This window comes from Panthera leo, chromosome E1, assembly GCF_018350215.1.
Source record: "Panthera leo isolate Ple1 chromosome E1, P.leo_Ple1_pat1.1, whole genome shotgun sequence".
Lineage (NCBI taxonomy): Eukaryota > Metazoa > Chordata > Mammalia > Carnivora > Felidae > Panthera > Panthera leo.
The window spans coordinates 15833647-15855246 of record NC_056692.1 but is presented as its reverse complement, the minus strand read 5'-3'; the positions used below and the strand labels follow the sequence as shown (position 1 = coordinate 15855246).

Below are 21600 nucleotides of genomic sequence, written 5' to 3'. Positions count from 1 at the left end.
CAAGGCTGCCAGAACTTTTCCTAAAAGAAGAGGACCTCTCCCCTTTTTTCTCTAATTATAAAAGCAGAGCTACCTGTACACGGTTAAAGAATGTAAGCTGTACTAGAGGGTAAAACACAGGTGTAACTCAGTAATCACATGTCCTCCTCGAATAGGAGTGGGAATAGGAGTAGATCCACGTACCTTTCTCTGTGTATTTATAAACATGCATATATGGATGGATAATGTCTGTCTCATTTACAGAAGAACCTTGAATTAAAAAATTAATTATGAAACTTGACAGTCTTTCCCTATCAGCACTTGCTGAACTGCCTCAGTCTTTGAAATACCAGCATTATATCCCATTGAATGCGTATAGCATAATTTACATACCCAGACCCCTATAAATGAACATTATACCTCTCCCTTTGTCTTTTGCTATTTCAAATAATGGCTGTGATTAACATTCTTGCACACTCATGCATGCATATCTATAGAATAAATTTCTAGAACAGGAATTGCTAGGACAAAAGATACGTACGTTGTTAACTTCGATGACATTGCCAAAGCCCTTCGTGTAGGGGACAGAGCTGGGGCTGCCTGATAGAAAAGGTCTAACTTTAGCTGCTTACAGCCGGCCTAAAATGCTGGCAGTTTCCTCTTCCCAGAAAATGTTGCTGCTCCTTAATACAGAGGCTGGAGGCAAACGCATTTACAAACTGTAAGGCAGCACCTGCGAGGAGTGTGAATGACATTTAGCAAGACAGATGACCTGTGGGGACCTCGGTTTTCTTGTCCGCTCCGTGTGGGCAAGATGATCTGTTTAGTCCCATGCCATGGTTTTATATAAACCCGGGGATGGTTCTAGTTCTGAGCCGTGGAAGCCGGGCCTCTGGGAAGGGCTTAAGCAGGAGATAAAATGCCAGAATCGGCCCTTCAATTTCTAGCTCCTTTACCTTCTTCACCTCTCACAATTAACAGAGCGGGAAGGCTTCAGGGAATCTGGCCCTTCCCTGGGCGGCAGACAGGCTGAGCAGCTCCTGGGTCATCTACGTCTTCAGCAGATTTCATAACAGTTTGCTTAACTGTGCATCATCCTCTCTGCTCCTTTAATGCCAAATACATTCCTTAAGGAGGCCCTTTAATTAGAAGAACCTCAGAGTGAGGGCTGAGGTAATTATGGTTTCCGTTGCAATTAGCTTGGAAATTCTCTCCCGGTAGAAGTCTGGTAAAAAAGGGAAAAAAAAAATTCTGAGATGCTGGACCCGAGAATTATCTAGAGAGGTAAGAAATGCAAGATGAGTTCTTCCAAAGCTTCACATTCCTCTTGGTGTAACCGATGTTTATTAGAGAAAAACAGCCCGAACACCGGAGGCAGCCATTTATATGGCAGAGCTCCATTTGTTCCTCTGTTGTATTCCCTTCGTGGAGTCGACCCCACCCCCGACCCCCTTTGAGGCTGGTGCCTTAGTCACACTTTATACATGGAGCAGAGAACATGGAACAGTCCGACTTAGCACTTTTGCACATTCAAGAACCAACAGCTTGAGGAAGAACCATCTTTAGATTCCCTGAGAAGGAAATTGATTAACATTTTCTCTCTGTACTCCCAGCCTTTCACTTTGGGAAATGTCAGACCTACAGAAAAGCTAAAGAATAAGATCATGAAAGTCCGTCGTACGCCCCACACCTAAATTTACCTGTGGTAAGCATTTTGCTGCTGCTGGTGCTGCCGCGGGTCTGCGGATCTTGGTTTTAAGAACCTGTGACATAAACCTGTGGGGCACCTGGCTGGTTCAGTTGGTCAAGTGTCCAACTCCTGGTTTCAGCTCAGGTCACGATCTCATGGTTCGTGAGTTCGAGCCCTGCATTGGGCTCCTCGCTGACAGCTTGGGGCCTGCTTGGGATTCTCTCTCCCTCTCTCTCTCTGCCCCTTCCCCTGCTCTTGCTCTCTCCCTCGCTCTCTCTCAAATAAACAAACCTAAAAAAAAAAAAAAAAAAAACCTTTGGGGCATTTGGCTGGCTCAGTCAGTAGAGTATCCGACTCTGGATTTCAGGGTCATGAGTTCAAGCCCCACATGGATGTAGAGCTTACTTATGAACCTGTGATATAAATCTGTACAGATATATGAGTGGTGGGTATTTTTTCCCCCAAACTATTTGAAAGTAGATTGTGTACATCATGATACTCCAAACATTAGAGTTATGTATCTCCTAAGAACAAGGATATTCTCTTCATAACAACAGTCTCATTATCATATCCAAAAAAATTTAACAGGGGTATATGATACATGATAGATCAAGTGTCTTCTAGAATTTTTCAGTCTGAATTTGTGTAATTGTTACCTCATGATTAGATTCAAGTCAGACATTTTTTTTTTAAGTTTATTTATTTATTTTGAGAGAGAGAGAGAGAGAATGAATATCCCAAGCAGGCTCCACAATGTCAGCATGGAGCCCAATACGAGACTTGAACTCACCAACTGCAAGATCATGACCTGAGCTCAAACCAAGAGTTGGATGCTTAACTGACTGAGCCACCTAGATGCCTCTCAAGCATTTTTGTCAACAGTTCAGAGGTGATGGATACTTCCTATTGTATTTCACCAGGAGACGTGTCGTGGTTTTGTCCTGTTGTTAGTACATTAGTCCATTTGGGAGCCTATAACAAAAATACCATAGACTGGACGACTTAAACAACAAAGCTTTATTTCTCACAGTTCTGGAGGCCGAGAAGTCCCAGATCAAAGCGCTGGCGGGTCCTGTATCTGGTGAGACTCATGTCCTGGCTCATAGATGGCCTTGCTCTCGCTTCGTCCTCACGTGGCCAGAAGAAGCAAGTGAACTCTCTGGAGCCCCTTTTATAAGGGCATTGATCCCCTTCATGAAGTCTCCACCTTTGTGACCGAATCACCCCACAAAGGCCCCCACCTCCTAGTACGATCATGTTGGAGGTTAAGATTTCAACATCTATGAATTTGGAGAGCTAGAAACAGTCTGTAGCCACTGGTGATGCTGAGTTTAAACACTTGGTTAAAGTAAGTCCTGCCAGATCTCTCTGTCTGGTAAAGGCATTTTCTCACTCATAATTAGCAATAAATGCTATGATACTTTAGGACCATAGGAATATTCTGTCCCCACTAACTTGTCACCCAGTGGCTTTAGCATCTGTTGATACATTGATGGTCCTTGCCTACATTTTATGTTGGTCATTGCAGAATGATCTTTGCATTCTGACATGCCCACGTTTATTAGCTTGCAGTCTTTTATAAAGAAGAGACCTTTGCGCCGCACCCCCTCCCCTTTTAGGATCACTTCAGACTCATGGATTTTTAAAGAGTTCAATTAGTCTATTAACTTTGTTATTCTTTTTCATGCTCTAATCATCCAAAACATGATAAATGGGAACCTTTTCAAGATGTCTCTCGGATCCTTTTAACGTGTCCCCAACATTCTTTAAGTGTTTCCTTGCTGTGCTGGCATACAGAAAGGCACTCAGGCTCGACATGGGCTTTTCTTGCCCCAGTCTTGTAATCAGCTGTTTCTCTAAGAAACCCTGCTCCCTGTTGCTAGAGAAATGGTATTTAGAAACCAAGGTGCGTGGGGTGCCTGGGTGGCTCAGTCAGTTAAGCGTCCACAACTTCAGCTCAGGTCATGATCTCGCAGTTCATGAGTTTGAGCCCCATGTCTGGCTCTGTGTTGACAGCCCAGAGCCTGGAGACTGCTTTGGATTCTGTGTCTCTGTATCTCTTTGCCCCTCCCCCACTCATGCTCTGTCTCTCTCAAAAAGAGATAAACATTAAAAAGAGAAAAAAAAAAAAGAAACCAAGGTGTGGGCATCACGTATGCCCACTGCTAGGTGAGTCCCTTCTTCCAGACACTTCAAGTAGATACAACTAAGAAATTCACTTAAAATCTTGAGCTTGTAGTGATATGTTCGATTCAGAACCAGCATCACAGGGTACTCCCTGACTTTCTCATTGCATATTTGCATCCCTCTTGTCCCACAGTGAGAACCTTGTCTGCAACTTTATAACACTGATAGGACCAACAATAAACCTACTAAGTAAAATTCAAGGTTTCTCCTCTTCTTCTTCTTCTTCTTCTTCTTCTTCTTCTTCTTCTTCTTCTTTTTTTTTTTTTTTTTTTTTTTTTTTGACTACATCCAGGTAAGTGAACAGAGAACTGTATCCAGAAGTCACTTGGAATGACTTCGCTTTTTTTTTTTTTTTTTACCACAGATGATGTAATAATCATCATATACAGTTAGGTTCATATGTGTCTGTTCATATTCAACTTTAGGATTTGCTTTTTCTTCTCATGCTTTTTTTTTTTTAAGTTTATTCATTTTTAAAAAAAAATTTTTTTTAATGTTTATTTTTTTGAGACAGAGAGAGACAGAGCATGAACGGGGGAGGGTCAGAGAGAGAGACACAGAATCTGAAGCAGGCTCCAGGCTCTGAGCTGTCAGTACAGAGCCCGACAAGGGGCTCGAACTCATGGACCGTGAGATCATGACCTGAGCCGAAGTCGGACACTTAACCAACTGAGCCACCCAGGCGCCCCAAGTTTATTCATTTTTGAGAGAGAGAGACAGAATGTGAGCAGGGGAGGGGCAGAGAGCGAGAGGGAGACACAGAAACTAAAGCAAGTTCCAGGCTCTGAGCTGTCAGCACAGAGCCCGACGCGGGGCTCGAACTCACAAACTGCGAGATCATGACGTGAGCTGAAGTTGAACGCTTAACCAGCTGAGCCACCCAGGCGCCCCTCTCTCATGCTTTTTCTTTGATTGTATTCTTCTGGCACATAAAATATTTACGTGGTCCAAACGTTACCTTCTGATTTATTCTTTCTGTCCTCCTGATTGCAAAACTGTACCTGTAGCTCTTCTTCACGCACCCCCCAGGAGTGGGGGAGGGGGGTGCTGGTTCTCAGGGTCGGCTGTAACCAGAGGAGACCGATTCGGGACAGTGAAGGGTGGTGGTCCTCATCTCCCCCCGCTCTGCTCATTTGCTTAGTTTTGTCTATTGCTTTGGTAATTGGTGCGAAAGGGCACAGCTCTCTGTGGGAAGATAATTAACGGGTGACGGGGAGGACCTGAGGTACAGGCCTTTTAGATCGAATGAAGATGTCTGAGCTTGCTTTTGACAGTCTGTTTACCGGCCTTTGACAGAAGTGGGTCTGACGCTGGTACCCCCAGAGCAGATCTGGGATCTGTGAAACAGATTTTCACTAAGCAGATAAGTTGCTTCTCTGGCGGACCTTTGAGCACAGCTGTTGTTTTGTACTGGAGTCATTCGGGTTTCCCTTTCCTTTTCAGGCCATAGTATCTAGTTTTAATCCCCTCCTGCATCAGAGTTGCAGGGAACACATTTTTTCTGTAGAATAAACATCTTGGGGAAGTTAACTTTTCACATTTGTTGTTGTTCTTCACTTGACGTTAAGGAGCTTTTTATAAGCAATTAAAACTAAGAGAAAACCCAAACCAAAAATTCCCCTAAACTCCAAATGACCTCAGTAGGAATCTCTTGCAGTATTTCTGGTCTTAACTCCTTTGGTGAGTTGAGGGAGTGACTCTTTATCTCACTTCTATGCAACAACTTTCTACTGTTGGTAAATGTGGATAAACCCGTCTAATAGATTCCATTAAACATGGTTGTGGGGGTCAGACTGAGAAGGGTTAATCATAAAACTATAGCTGAACAGGAAGTTGGTTCTGAAAGTATTTCCTGGAATGGTTTGGTCTTTTTCTTGAATGATGAATGTTCTTGGTAACGAAACTCTCCCAGACCGTGAGGATGGGATGGCCTTTGAACCGGATCCTGCCAATATTAAATAATGTTGTCAGTTCTTCCTTGGAGGATGAAGCCTGATTTGATTATGTCAGGGTGCTCAGAACAAATAAACTCTGAAAACTGACCACTGCCTGCTCTCAGCTAGATACAGGTTAAAAAGAGAAATGTGAGGTTTTCACTCATATTTTCCATGTCTCGGTCATTCCAGTACCCCCTTTGTGGTTTAGCCACATCAGAATACCAGCTGTATTACCATTCATTTAATATTTTCCTTTAAATAAGCTCACTTTTAAACTTTTGACTTATACCGCTGTTAAAAAAGGAGATGAGCAGGTGCTAGAGAAATGGTAGTCACTTATTAACATCAAACTAAGACTTTTCCCCTAAAGTAATTGGGAGGACCGGAAGAAAATTGAAAAAGGAATAATGTTTGATTGCTATTTGATTCAGTATTATTTAGTGGGGAATATTTCTGCCACCTGAAGAGTGACCTCCCTCAGGTATGGATAAGGGATTCCACTTAGGGAAACATTGCCCGGTGACAGATTTTGACTGCCCTGGTGGTGTTTGGGATGGTGAGAACCACTAATACAGATAGCTTTTATGTTCAAGTTTTTAGAATGTCCTTGAAAAGTAGGGGTTTCGTAGTAGTTGGCATAGATCTAAAAAACCCCTTATATCAGGGGCACCTGGGTGGCTCGGTCGGTTAAGCATCCAACTCTTAATCTCGGTTCAGGTCATGATCTCTTGATTTGTGGGATTGACACAAATCCACGCTGACAGCACAGAGCCTGCTTGGGATTCTCTCTCTCTCCCTCTCTCTCTTCCCCTCAAATAAATAAACTTAAAAAAAAAACAACAACCCTTATTTCAAATCAAGGCACTAGTGTTTCCTTTAGAAACAGAATATAGGCATACATATTCCAGTCCATGTTCAGAAAAGGAAGCATAAAATGTGGCAAGATAAAATAAGATTCAAGGAATAAGATACATAAAATAGAAAATAAAAATAAGGAGAGGACAAAGTAGAATTTACAGTGAGACCAAGAATATGCGTCATGGTGATGTGTACAGCCTGCTCCATGGGAACGTAAAGGTTTACATATCCTAACGGCTAGTGTCACTTTGGTAAAGAAAGCCCTCGACAAATCCCTCACAGACTACCTAGCTTTGATCCTGGTTCCTGGTGAACTCGGTGTGATGGTAACCGAAGGAAGCAACTTGTCACTGGGGATTGGTGCTTCATTTACCAATCAACAAAAAGTTGGAAAGTGTCTACCAAAAACAATAACTTTGGCTTTTGGTGGTGTTGAGCCCTTTTGGCAACAATTAGCGAAATCAGTTGTCTGTTTGAGGCGGCCAGCTTGCACCGTAGGTTGGGAAAGAAGGCCTGTCTGTACTTTTTGTTCTAGAGGGGCATGTGCCCAGCTCATCGAAAAGTAGCATCAGTTATTAGATCATTAGAAACAGGGGTGCCTGGGTGGCTCAGTCAGTTACAGCTTCAGCTCAGGTCATGATCTCACAGTTCATGAGTTCAAGCCCCGCGTTGGGCTCTGTGCTGACAGTTCAGAGCCTGGAGACTGCTTTGGATTCTGTGTCTCCCTCTCTTTCTGCCCCTCCCCTGCTCACACTCTCTCTGTCTCTCAAAAATAAATAAACGTAATAAAAAAGAAACAAGTTACAAAGAAGAGAGGCTAGAATGGAAATCTGTTCTGATCTGTTTGAAACCACTCCCTCAGGAGAACATTTCTGATTATGACTCATGAATGGTAACGGTGCAGACTCTGAATGAGCCTCAGTAGCCCAGGGTTGAGTTCATGACCCGCTCCTATCTGAAGAAGCAGAGGTCCATCAGAGCCACAGATATTCTGATGCTTTTGATGGATTTCTCTACCGAGTGGAGAAATGTATAACAGGGGTGTGAGGTGACCTGCCCCTCATATCGAACACTGGCTTGAGAAATCCCGACTTACTAAGCAAATAGCTAAGCTGTACTCTCTGTCACCTCTTTTCCCAAGGATGGGTGTGTCTCACCAGTAAGTCCCATTTTACTGTGGATGATGTGGCTGGGCCTTGCAGGCTGATTAGCTGGAGTGAACTTAGCCATCCAGCTGCAGGGCAGGGACAGCCCTGGAAATTGTGGAGCTTCTAGTCAGAGGCAAGTACTTAGCAAGACTAATGGAGCCGTATTTTAAGACCTGGTGGGTTCCCAACCTAGAGCACGCCCGCCCCACAATGACTTAAGATTCCCTTCCACGCAGTGCTTCCGGTCAGAATTCTGGAAGCAAGGACTTTAGTGAGAAAGCCAACCTGAGGGGGTTTAATGTTTGTTTTGTGCTCGCCAAAGCCTTGACTTTAGAATGTCCATCTCCTCTTACTTCGGGTTTTAGGCCATTTCTTTCTTCAGCCATTATTGCAAAGAATTTTGGCAGATGCGGGCCTAGATTAGACCCCCTTATCTCCATCTGCCCTCAGGGACTGCTGTGGGGCTGCCTGTCTCAGATGACAGGAATCATTTTCTGCTGGTTTCGATTGAGTTCTCTGGCACACTGGATTTGATTTGTTGTAGCACATACATTTCCCCAGCCAAGGTACACAGAGTCTTTAGACTTAGAGGCTTGTTTTATGATTTTTTTCCCCCTAAACTTAATTTATTCTACATATCCCATGGCAGAGCTAAACATTTGTGGGTGTTTGGCTGCCAGAACTGGTGGGAGATCAGATGGGGCCGTGTCTATACTCGTTGAAGGATGGGAGGATTGCTTCCTTCTGGGACATATTTTCAGAGAGCATTGGACTAATTCAAACAAAACTTTTCAACAGACTCACTCATGAATAGAACTTGTGGGATAAATTGATCTTAGGGTAGCAAGTCAAGTTCTTACTAGCCTTAAAAATGCTATTTTGGACTCTGGGTAGAAAGTGATCTCTTCCCTCAGCTGGCATGCAACCCTGGGCATAGCTCTCCTGGATCTCCTTAGGGCACAGTGGGACCCAGGAGATTCAAGGGCTAAAACGAGCCGGGGAGGGGGACAAGGGAGGGGGTCTGTGAAGGCTTTTAACCTCTCCTATGTGAGTATATGTACAGTTCTAACATTTTAACACTCCACTCAGGTGAGCACATGGAATCAGTTAAAAACCCATTCAACTAAAAAATACAACAACAATTCAGGTGCTGATTCCTGGCTGATTCATTTCATCAGCAAATATTTTTATTGTGTGCCGACTTTGTGCCTGGCACTGTGCCGGCCACTGGGCACAGTATCAGCCCTGTCCTGTGCAGGCCGTTGAGGACGACAGACATTATTTTGACAAGTCACATATAATGAAAGTTGTTATCAGTGCTGTGAAGGAAGAACATTAGGACTTGGATGTATAATGGGGGACCTGGTCTAGATGGGGGGGGGGGTGGTGGTGAGGAGGGGAGTAGGCAGAGATGGCTCTCCTGAAGAAGACATTTGATCCGAGATCTCCAGGATGAGTAAGAAATACCGGCAGGTGGGGGTGGGGGAGCGTCTGGGTTAAGTATCTGACTTCGGCTCAGGTCATGATCTCACAATTCGTGAGTTTGAGCCCCACATCGGGCTCTGAGCTGATAGCGCAGAGCCTGCTTAGGATTCTCTCTGTTTCCCTCTGTCTCTCAAAAAAAATAAATAAACTTAGGAAGGAAGGGAGAAAGGAAAGAAGGAAAGGAGGAAGGAAGGAGGAAGGAAAGAAAGAAAAGAAAGAAAGAAAGATATGTATATATATATATATATATATATATATATATATATATACGTGTATATATATATACATATATACGTATATATATATATACACATACGTATATATATACATACATATATATACGTATATATATATATACATATATGTGTGTGTGTTTGTGTGTGTGTGTGTGTGTGTGTGTGTGTGTGTATGTATATGTATATCTCCAGGGGAAGGGGAAAACAGTTGGGGCAGAGAGATATGTAGGAAAGAGCAGACAGGACTCAAACTTCAGTGGGCGTAAAAATTGTCTGGCAACTTTCTTAAAATTTATGTTTTTGCATCTCACCCTCAGAGGGTTAGAGTCAGTGGGTCAACAGTGGGGCCCAGAAATCTCTTATCACCCCAGGGGATTCTGATGCAGGTCTTTCTGGGGAAATGCTGCCTTAAACATGGTTGGTGAAACTCTTCAATTTGCAATTTTTATGTGACACAACTCCAGGCCTCCTTTGTAAAGGTGGAGACAGTTAGGTTTGGCATAAATGTAACTCAACTGCTCAGGAGACCTTGCCAACTTCCTGATCATGGTGAGTGTTATAAGTTTCCTTGATGGAGACACCACTTCTGTGGCTGAAGTGGGTTTTCCCTGATGGGGCTTGTGGGGAGGAAGTCATCGCGATGCCTCAGTGACCAGTGAGACTGAGCCAGCAGGGTTTCCTCCTTGGTGAAGAGCTTTCTGGAGGCAGTGGGGCCACAGCCAGCATGTAGAGGTGAGCTGGGCCCCCCTAGGTTCTCACCCCCTTTTCTCACCACTGCTTCCACTGGCACAGGACCTAAAGGAGTTTGAGGTGGCAGGACTGTTACTGGGATCGGAGCCATTGATCAAACTACATCATGCTTTTTCCATCCTCTATTTTAAATTGCTGGTTCTATCAGGAGACAATCTGGATGCACACTCCCTCTTTAACCCTCTGGAACCCTTGCTAACCTCCTTTCCAATAGAGAAAGCAGACCTCAGAGCCCTCTGCAGGCACCAGGGGCTGGATCAAGTTTAATAATTGTTTGGGTTTTGTTCTTTTTATTTTGACACATACCTTCTATTTGGTGATACTGGTTTTCTACTTATAATAGCAATATAAAACTTCCTCTCAAGATAAATTTGTGTTTTGTTTGTTTTTTAAAGTCTATTTAGGGGCGCCTGGGTGGCTCAGTCGGTTAAGCATCCGACTCTTGATTTCAGCTCAGGTCATGATCTCGTACGCAGTTTGTGAGTTCGAGCCCGGTGTGGGGCTCTGAGTTGATAGTACAGAGACTGCTTGGGATTCCCTCTCTCTCCCTCTCTCTCTGCCCCTCACCCACTCAATCTCTCTCTCTCTCTCAAAATAAACAAACTTAAAAAAAATAAAATCTTTTTTAAAGAGTCTATTTAAAACAAATAAGAGTTAGGGGCACACATTGTCAGTGATATATGTGAACAACTGGGTTGGGGAAATCTGCACACTGGAAGGAGCCATCTGGATTTTCTAGGTCAGTCAATCTTCATAGCAACTCTGTGAGACAAGAATGGTCATTTCCCCTAGTTTACAGCGGAGACACCTTTCTCACACAAGTGAAGCGATTTGGACAGCCTGGCCCATTTCACCGCTCTGCTCTCTCAGCCTGCTCTCCACTGTAACTGGGGGACACGGTGACCCCTGGGTCACTTCGGTGACCCCTCACCTTTCCGGCTTGCTCTGCCTCGTGCTTTCCGAGCATTTTCCCTTTCTGTCTGTGGCCCGGAGCTGCTCTCAGAGGGGCAGGCAGGGCTTCCCCCTACCCTTTGTCCTGGCCTCCGTCATTTCAGCCTGCAGAACTTGGGGTCTTCATTGTTGTGTCACAAAGGACAGAGCTCAGGGGCACTGGAATCCACTTGTTTGCTTTTGGACACACATGATTCTATGGGTGGTCTGGAGCCCAGTTTGAAGCTTGTTGACATCTAACAGTTCGGTTCTGGAAGAGGTTGACAGAAGATTACTGAGCTCTTGAAAACGGTCAGTGTGTCCCAGAAAGTCCGTGCTTCTTCTGGAGAATCACTTTGTGTGTGGTTTCTATTCAGAAGACCTCAGCAGCTTAAGTTTCCTAAGCAAGTGATTAGTGGCATATTCAAGGTCTGATTCACTGGGACATTTCTGTTCTGGAGGAGAAAGCCAGTCTGGTTGCAACCTCAGAAACTTTACACTTTCTGCCCTTTTGGGTTCTGTGGCACCAGTGGCTTCTAGGATCAGCCTGAAGGAAAGATGCTGGTGCACCTAGGCTGGGAGCGTCTTCCGAGGGCAGCACCTCACCGAGTGGTCTTGGAAACAAAAAGTTGGTGGCGACTGGCCATGTCTGCTTCTGAATGCCATGAATGCTGTTAGACCTTGGGAATGTGCTGTAAAGGACACTGGGTTTCATAAAAGTGGCCATTCGTCTTGTCTGTAGAAACCTCAGACTTTCTTCTCCTCGACTCAGCTCAGGGCAGCGTCTTCTGGAGCCAAAGAGAATGTAAAACCTTTCTGGAGGGAGAGCCACCCCTTTACCGGGGAACTCAATGCGGGGTGGCGAGGGGGCAAGTTTGACCCACAAGTTGGAGAGGCAGGCTGCTTTTTCTCACGTCCACATAGAGTATTTTAGGCTCACGTTGGAGAAGTGAGGGCTTATTGTCAGGGCTGCTGGCTGGCAGAGAGCAAAGAGACACCTTTACAATGGAGACAACTTTCTCACACAAGTGAAGCGACTTGGACAGCCTGGCCAATTTGCTCTGTCACCTGAGGGAGTCCTCTTGCTCCAGTCTCTGCATCCGTCGCCCTGAATTTCCTCCTCAGGGTCCCAGGTTCCCGTGGGGACAGAAGAAGGATATATGAGAAAGGGATTTGGAAGGCTTCAGGGCATAATGCAGTTTTGCTTTCGAAGCAGTGAGGATTTCATGGTGCACGCGGGCCTTCTATGCACACATATCCACACATCTGGCCCAGTTAGAGGTTGTTTACGAGGACCAGAAATGCACTCAAGCTGGCATGAGCAGATTGGGTTAGGCTCTCAGAATACAGTTGTTAATCACACGGGCATCCAGATTCAGGAAATCGAGTTCAGCTGGGACACAGAGGACCAGAGCGGGATTCAGAATCCAGCCCTCTCGCCCTCCTCCTCGGGGCTGCAGTTTCTCATTTGTGTCTCTGTTCTCTGCCATCTGTCTTCCTGACCGCCCCGTCTCTGTCAGCTTTGTTTCTCTCTGCTTGTCGCTGGTCCCGCAAGCCTACTCCTGCCTCCGCTTCGCCTCCACCGCCGTCTCCTTGGTGCTTCTCCACCTTTTCCGCATCCCTGCCACACTTAGAAAACGCTCATTGTTTGTCCCCTGGGATGAAGGCACAGGCAGCTTGCCCCCAGAGGCCAAGGAGTAATGGAGGGTGTGGGGACTCCAGGTGTCCCAAGGGCTGAGAGGATCAATAAGGCGCCTGCCTCTAACCTGTTTGTTGCACATTGGTTGGGAAGCTCTGACCTTACTGAATCTGTCTTTGTAGCCAATTTCTAGATTCCCAGGAGAGCGTATGATTGGCCTCAGATCAGATGCTCATACCTGCTGCAGTCACCTGTGGCCCGAGTTTGGTGCCCATGAAACAAACATGTCCCACTGTGGGGGTTGGGGATGTGGGGCAAGGACCAGCATCCCAGTGGAGTGTCCAAATAGCAAGCAGGTTCAGATACTTAACAGGCTGCTTTCCTCCCTCGAAGGCAAGGACCTTTGTCCTTAATCTCTATACCCCCACACCATCTGGCACAAATACTTGCTAGGTTTTAATGCTCAGTAAATGTCTCTTGATGAGTAACTGGCTAGCCATATGCATGGTGTAGGTCTGAAGTTGCGCTAAGCACCTGATCTATCTAGGAAACACTGTCATCTCCCCCACCCTCCGTGTCCTATACTTGGACGCTGCTTCACCCCATTTCTCTAGCACTTATAGCAACCGGGGACATTCATGCCGTTTTCTGCTTTCTTGTTACCATCTGAAGTCTCAAACTGAGAGTAGTTAACCAGCGAGGCAGGCCGCCTGTGTTTCTTCTCAGTATGAAGCATTTGGAACCAATTGTGCGGTGGCCCCTTTGAGTTAGCTGTTTAGAAGTAAAACAACACACACTAATACTTCATTGTAAAAATGCCTTTCCGGCCAATATCTTGGACTTTTGTGTGTCTGTGGAAACGCCCATCTAAATTTCCTGCTTGATTTTTTTTTCTTCGCAGCCAGGCATTAACCTGGCAAATACTACTACCCCCCCCCCCCTTTTTTTTTTTTTTTTTTAATTCTGCTGGTGTGAAGCAAGTGGCAGAAGTTACCTTTTGGAGATCAGAAATCAGCGCTCAGTAATTGGACATGAACCGTTGGTGGTTGACGTCCTATTGCGTGTGACAAGACAGCAGAGAACCTCTGCTTAATTAATAGTTTCATCTTAGACCCTTCCCTCACCCTGTTTTATAACAGCTTTATTTAGCAGAGAGATGTGAATCGACGTTTCTTTGTAAGAGTCCGGGAATATGATACTTTGTTCTGTGTTTACTCCCATATTTATTTCTATATAGGGTACGTAGCTCCTTTTCTCCTTATTCTACATGAATCACTTGGATGCATAAATTCAAGGACATTTGTTTGCGGCTCTCCTACATCTGTCTTGAATTTCATCTTTTCCACCCTGTCTTCTACTTTCCAAACAATTTACCTCCCTCTTTCTCTCTCCCTGCTGTTATTTATTTCACCATGGACCCTTTCATTTCAAGAGTTGGCAGAGGGGACCAGTGCAAGCCACAGTCCATTTCTATATAAAGGCCTTTAGGAGCATGGTGATCACAGCTTCTTAGTATAGGACATGACTCCCCTCACTCGGGACACAGCTGGTCCATAGCAGTGTGGCCGAGGCTGGTTTCAGAGCCGCGGAGGAGCGTGCCGGGTTCCCAGTGAGGTAATGTCGTTCTCGTCATGGACCAATCCGGTCCAATTTACGGAGGACCTTCATGTGCCAGGCTCTGTGCAGAATGGTGCCTTATGACCGTCCTCTTTGATCTTTTTTTCCAGACTGGGAATTTCTCACATCATTGTAAATGTTTCCTTTCCTCCCCTTGTCATTTGGCCGGGGCTCAGTGGGCCTTCCTGAGGCAGGAAAATGGTAACAAGGGGTTTAACCGGGCACTTGGAAGGTTCTGCCAAGAAACAGAGCTTTCGTGCAGCCAGCGGAGGGTGGCGGGGGGGGGGGGGGGGGGGGAGGGGAGAACACAGCAAAAACACCCAATGTAATAACAATCAGGTAGGAAATTTGAAGGGAGCACTCTGCTGAGTGCTAATAGCTCCACTGTGGAACAGGTCTGGATGGCACTAAAATGATAAACATCTCTGTAATTCTCACAAACCACACTTTCTGCCCCTGTTTTCATTTCAAGAGTGGACGTGGAAACGCTCAGCTCACCCTGCTGGCCTGTAAGTTTCAGCAAGGGGTTAGGAGGTGTTACACCATCACAGTCCTCATCTCCTGGAAACTGCGGGAAGCTTTGAGCCTGTTTGCCTGATTTCTTTTTGGAAGGCAACTTATTTAGTAGCTGTTTAGGGACCACGATGAATGTGTGAAAATAAAATGCCAGCTTGCTCGTTTTTCGTGCTGCGTCTGTAGAGTCGAACGCGAGGAGCCAGTTAAGTGCCCTCTTTCTTGGCCTGAACATCGTCATGGTCATCATCACTGATTGAGTGCCCACTGCATGCGAGGCCCTGAGGATGCAAAAGCAGCACGAGATTTATTCCCCTGGAGGAATGCATCTGGTGAAGGGCATGTGAGCTGGTCTTTTGGTTTTGAGCCCCATGAAAATGACGGTGGTAGGATGGCATCTCCCTTCACATCTCAAAACTCCCTTGTTGCCACAGGTCATGAAACCTGCCCCTTTCTCACTGGAGTTTTCCACCGTGGTACCTGGTCCAGGAGCTCTGTCTAGTGCTGAGTTTGAGAGTTAATAGAAAATCAGAGCCTGGAGCTCCAAGGTCATAGCTTGTCAGCACCCCCAGAATGGAGGAGGCTGTCCTCAGGACCCACTCTGTGCTAACCCCATCTCAGTTGTGGGGGGAAGGGGTTCTGTTTTCAGATGAAAAAGCCTTCTTAGCATGGATTTTTTTTTTAAACAAAATGAAAACCTTGCTGGCGTATTTTCTGTAAAGTCCTTTGGATGGATTGGTTAGGGCGAATTGATGGTCTCTGCCACCTTCCAACTAAGGGCAGGGAGGGAAGAGAGAGATTCCCACCTTGACAGGGGACTTCCTGCAGCAGAACCCCACATCTACAAGGAGCGGTACCCTTTCTTCCAGAGTTCCTTTCTTTCCTTTTGGTTTTCTTTCAACCTTATGGGTCCTCTAACAATCTGGCGTGCAGACACTCAGAATAGATTTTTCTGTGGTATGAACTTAACATTCTGGGTTGAGCTTGGATGGCGACACATCTCTCAAAGGAGGTGGCAGATCAGGGATCCCAGCGTTCAAGTAAAAACACACTGCTCAGAGTGAATGTGGGCAAACTCGAGCTCTTTCCTGATTATATCAGCAGAGGGATGGATCCACAATGACACACGCCACAGAAACCCTATCTCTGCTCCCCCACCCTCACCCCCCAGGCCCCCTGAGTGATTGCCTTTGGAGCTGGAACATGGTCTCTCAGATTCCAGACTGACTCTGGCTCCTTGTCCTGTGTCATGGGCAAACTCCCAGCCACTTTAATCCTTCTCTCTCTACAGCATTTGGCCCTGGTCTGTTATTACTAGCCACCCTCTTACAATTCCAAACCACTGTGCCCAATAGAGGTTTTTATACCAGATGGGGCTTTAGGAAATCCCTCTGTCAGCTTGTGAGAGCTGAGGCACGGGGAAACAGAACAGCCTTTCCCTCCGTCTGTGGTGTCGGCCAGAAAGAACTTGGCAGCCATATGTCGCTTTGTACTCCCAACAAACTGCTCATCTCCTGGCTTGTTGAGTCATTAGGGCAGGAAGTTGTACAGCATAGTCAACGAACCTCTTTAATTAGCGTTACACATGGTACCAGGTTCCAAGTGTTCAGGAACGGGATTCTCTCAGGCCACAGGGAGCTAGAGTGATTGGGAGATACTTTGGGGAAAAGAGAAATATTTTGCATTTCAGCAGTTTCAAAAGGCTGAGAAGAAAATATTTACATTTTTGCCTTTGTGTTTGTGGGCATCGTTGCGAACCTTAATAATTTGTTGTTGTTGTCGTTGACTGAAGCTGATCCGAAGGTGCAGCTTTCTCTTTCTTTTTTCCTTTTTTCTGCCTTTTAATGTTTATTTATTTTTGAGAGAGAGAGAGAGAGAGAGAGAGAGAGAGAGAGAGAGAGAGACAGAGCATGAGTGGGGGAGGGGCAGAGAGAGGGAGACACAGAACCCGAAGCAGGCTCCAGGCTCTGAGCTGTCAGCACAGAGCCCGATGTGGGGCTTGAAGTCACAAACTGCGAGATCATGACCTAAGCAGAAGTCGGACACTTAACCGACTGAGCCACCCAGGTGCCCCCCGAAGGTGCAACTTTCTGAAAGGAAGTTTAGTGGCAGAGTCTCTTGGTGAGTGACCCCTGAGAAGGAAGGAGGAGGAAGAGGCAGCCACGGGGGTTTTGGAATGTGCTTTAGTTCCCTGCCGGCTTCTTCCATTGCTGGTTGCACAGAGCACGTGGCTTCTTTCCTATGCTCACTTTTCATCCTTGCCAGCAACCCACTACTCTGTCACCAGAATCCCAAGACTGCAGCCCACTGCCACTAGACCCAGGTCTCCAAGCCACAGGGAATGCCACGTTTTTATTTTTAGTTTCTCATGCCCACCAGCATGGCCACCATGTGTCTCTGGCCTCTTGTGTCTCTGCCTTGTGTCTTGTGTCTCGTGTCTCTGGTGGCTGTGTGCATTTCTTTTCTTGTTTTAAAAATGTTTATTTATTTTGAGAGAGAGGGAGGAGGGAAGAAGGGAGGGGCAGAGAGAGAGAGAGAAAGAGAATCCCAAGCAGGCTCTGCGCTGACAGCCCTGGTGTGGGACTCGAACTCATAAACAGGGAGATCATGACCTGAACTGAAGTTGGGAGTTGGACGCTTAACCGACTAAGCCACCCAGGTGCCCCTCTGTTGTGTGCATTTCTTAGTTGATTTCTCTCACTCCACAGACTGGATGCTAGTTTGGAAAATGTCTTCATTTCCATGAAGAAGGGGAGCTGTTGCCCCCACCCCCACCCCTAGAGTCGTTGTTGGGGAGGTAGAGACTCCTCTGCTCATCCCTTCCTTTGTCGGGCTTGATCTGCTTACCTACCTTCTGGCAGGAGTTCTCTTGTGGAATATTCTGTACTTACTCATACTGATTTGTGTGGGTCATCCTGGGTCCCAGCCCTGGTAGGGACCAGTGGCGCTATCGTGTCCTGATCACCACAGTCAGTTACTGCTGGGGACGCGCTCCTACAGTCTGACCATGTGCCGGGCCCATTGCCCCCCTGATGGGCTGTCTGCTGTAAAACCGGAAGGGCACACGTTAGAAGTGTTCTCCTGTGAGCGCTTGCCGTGTGCCGGGGGCAGTTCTGAGCACGGGTGCTATCCTCCCACCAGCCCTAGGAGATAGGCACCATGGAACCATTTTGCGATTGAAGAGATTGAGGCTTGGAGAGGCAAAGTCATTTGCCCGAGGTGGCAGGGCCAGGGTTCGGACCCACACTGTCTGTCCCCAGAGCCCGTGCTCTTGCCCGCTGCACTGCTTCCTGCCCTGATGCAGTGAGGATGTGACACTGCCAGAATGCAGCCAGCCCCTTGGAGAAAGGATTAAAGGGTAGTGGTGGTTTTGTGCCCCGCCTGGTAGAAGAGAGCATGCAGCCCTTTGTCCCGGGAATCGGCAGTGTGTCGGACAGCACTCTATAGTCACAGGGTAAGACGGAAGCATAGCATGCTGTTTGACTGGTGAGGTGTGTGGCACAGGGCTGGCTGCTGATGGAGATGGACATCTCTCGGCTAAAGAGATAGAAGGAAGCAGCAGATACCAGACCCAACACCTCTCCTTCCAGACGCACAGTGATTTCCATTGGAAAAGAATATCTCACAAAGCAAAGTGAGGCTCTTCAGAACTCAAGATGTCCACACACCAGCAGTGAGACACTGGCTCGTCGGGTTGTCTCCTGGCCCCCGTTCCTCTATCTGTGGGCATCCCAAATGATACAAGGCCCAAGAAGTCATTTCCTCCACCAGAATGGGAACGTGCAGCTGATGTGGGTGCTAAACAGGAGTTAGAGGGTCACCACATTCTTCTACTTAGCATCAGAGAAATGGGAGTATTCTAACATCTATTGAACACTTACTAGGCAGCATTCTGAGAACCGTACATATTGTTTTTTAGTTGTTTTAAATGTTTATTTTTGAGAGAGAGAGCATGCAAGCAGGGGAGGAGCAGAGAGAGAGGGAGACACAGAATGCGAAGCAGGATCTAGGCTCTGAGCTATCAGCACAGAGCCCGACGCCGGGCTCCAACCCACAGACTGCAAGATCACGACCTGAGCTGAAGTCACATGCTCAACTGACTGAGCCACCCAGGCGCCCCAAGAATTTATTAATATATATTGATTAATATATTAATATAGTAATTCAGGGAGTTCTCACAGCAACAGTATGATGGCAGGTATTATCCTTATTTTATTCATGAGACAGTTGAGGCTCTTGAGAAGTGAACTAACTTGCCCCAGGCCCCCCCAGCTGATACATAGCAGGGTTGGGACTTGAACCCAGGCAGCCTGGCTCCAGAACCATGTTCTTAACCATTTTACCTATACCATACACTGCCTTCCACCAAAAGCATTGACTGAAGATTTGACTGACCAATAAGGTCAAACTCAGCCACCAGCTGTTGGTTCTTGTGGCCACCCCGATTTGGAATGAAGGGGTGGGTGTGTTCAACATACAGAACCAGCCCCGGCACATTCCCTAAACTAGATGGAGCCAGTCTCCTTTCTTCTTTTTTGATCCTTTATCCTGGCAGTTGCCATGATCTGTCCCATCCCTGTACATAAGTAGTCATGGTTCCAACTTTTTTTTTTTATTAATTGCAGTAAGATAGATAAAGCATAACGTTTGTCATTTTCACCATTTTTCTCTTGTAAACTGTAAGATTCCTGAAGGCAGGCATGGTATTTCGCCCCCTTCATATCTTCCTGCGGCACTTTGAGTAATGTTGTAAGAAAATGACACCTAACATCAGATCGTATAGCCTGGCTGGGTCAGCTATCCATCCGCTGGAAAACTTACTGTCCTGACATTTAAAGAAATGAAGAATAAATTTTTAATGTCCCTTCTACCCAGTCTCTTTTGTTATTTTTTTTTAAGTTTATTTATTTATTTTGAGAGAGAGAGCACGAGCAGGGGAGGGACAGAGAGAATCCCAAGCAGGCTCTGCACTGTCAGAGTAGAGCCCCACGTGGGGCTCCACCCCACGAACTGTGAGATCATGACCTGAGCCAGAATCAAGAGTCAGATGCTTAACCAACTGAGCCACCCAGGCACCCCTTCTTTTTTGTTTAGTGTAGCCTGGAGTGGCAGAGATGAACTCGGATGGATGGTGTGTGGTGTATGTAATGTGTGGCTCCTTTGCCTGCAGGAAGCAGAGTGTACGTGTTCTTTTCCAAACCTCACCCTTGGGGCACAGGCCCTCTTTCTGAAGCAACTACAGTGAAGGGATAATTGATGGTCATTCCGGCTTTGTTAAGTGCAAATCCATAAGGAGGGCTTTGGTTTCTCATGATCAGCCTGGCCCTGCTCACTTTCACCTCTTCCTTGGTCTTGTCTGCTGGTTGGTTCCCTGTGTTGGCTTCAGGCAAAGGAGAGATGGGAAGGTGAAGTGGATGGGGGAATCCAAGGTCCTGTCCGAGAAAGGGAGAAGAGCTCGAATTCCACCAGTACTTGTTTTGAGCAATTGATGCTCCAATTCAAAGAGCCTTCTGGGCCCCCAGCTATCCCAAGGAACGGGGAAGAGTCTTGGCAATAAGGAAGCCCTTTGAATGGCTGAGTTTGATTGCTTAGCTAGCCATCCATTCTGGCTGTCCCCTCGACAGTTTTTCCTCTCTCCCTTCCTTCCATTCATTCATTCTTCCATTTGTCCACCCATCATTCACTGAACACATAACGTGTGCCAAGCACTGTACTTGGCAAACCAACAGCTAGCTGTACCAGGCTAAAATTTCAGCCACAGGACAGATCACACTAGAATCATGCCTCAGAAGCAAGATTTGGTCTTAACTCTGGGACAAGGTCCTGTTGGGGCACTTAGAGTGATTCTGAGCTAGCAGTAGCAATGATAACAACAATAATAATAGATATTAATCGTAGCAGGTAGCTGACTATAATAATGTAGTACCTAGTCTATGCCAGGCTCTATTCTAAGCACATATCTAAATCTTTACAACATCCAATGAAGTGTATGTACTGTTAATCCCATTTTACAGATGAGAAAAGCAAGAGAGAAGTTAGGTAGCTTTCTGAGGACACCAACTAGCAGGTGACCAAAGCAGAATTAGATCTGGGCCAGCCTGGCTCCAGAGCCTATGCTAAGTAACCTCTGGCGTTATGTTTTCAGGGTGTCTCAATCCGGGAGTCTGACTCTTGATTTTGGCTCAGATCGTGATCTCACAGTTCGCAGGGATTGAGCCCCTCATTGGACCATGGGCTGACAGCGCAGAACCTGCTTGAGATTCTCTGCCCCTCTCCTACTCGCACACACACGTGCGCACGGTCTCTCTCTCTCTCTTCCCCCCCCCCCCCCGAAAATAAAATAAACTTAAAAACAAAGACTCTGTTTATGATGATGATGTTGACTGTGGTCAGCATTCGGTGGAAGGGCAGGGGTAAGTCTTGCCTGAGAAGACTGCGCTGACCTTGCTGACGAGCTTGCTGATGAATCTTACATCTGTGTTAGCTTTGGCTTAATCCCATAGATTTGCAGCAGCTGTTGAGAAATAAAAACTTGGACCCCCAGTCAAGTACGGTACCCAGTCCTCGGAATGAGAGGCAGATTCTGAGTCACCCTCCGGAGTCGGGGCTTCTCGGAAATCACCAGGTTGCA

At 46.3% G+C, this 21600-nt stretch overlaps 1 protein-coding gene and 1 long non-coding RNA gene across 3 annotated transcripts in view; one reads left to right on the top strand and one right to left on the bottom strand.

Moving 5' to 3' along the window:
* The window catches only part of NXN (nucleoredoxin), a 158410-nt gene that overhangs the window by 97311 nt on the left and 39499 nt on the right, over positions 1-21600 (top strand). The window lies entirely within an intron of this gene.
* On the bottom strand, positions 10890-11292 carry LOC122207274. The gene is made up of 2 exons (XR_006196752.1): positions 11202-11292; positions 10890-11032 (listed from the first exon to the last, which is right to left on the bottom strand). It is a non-coding gene; the product is annotated as an uncharacterized LOC122207274 (long non-coding RNA).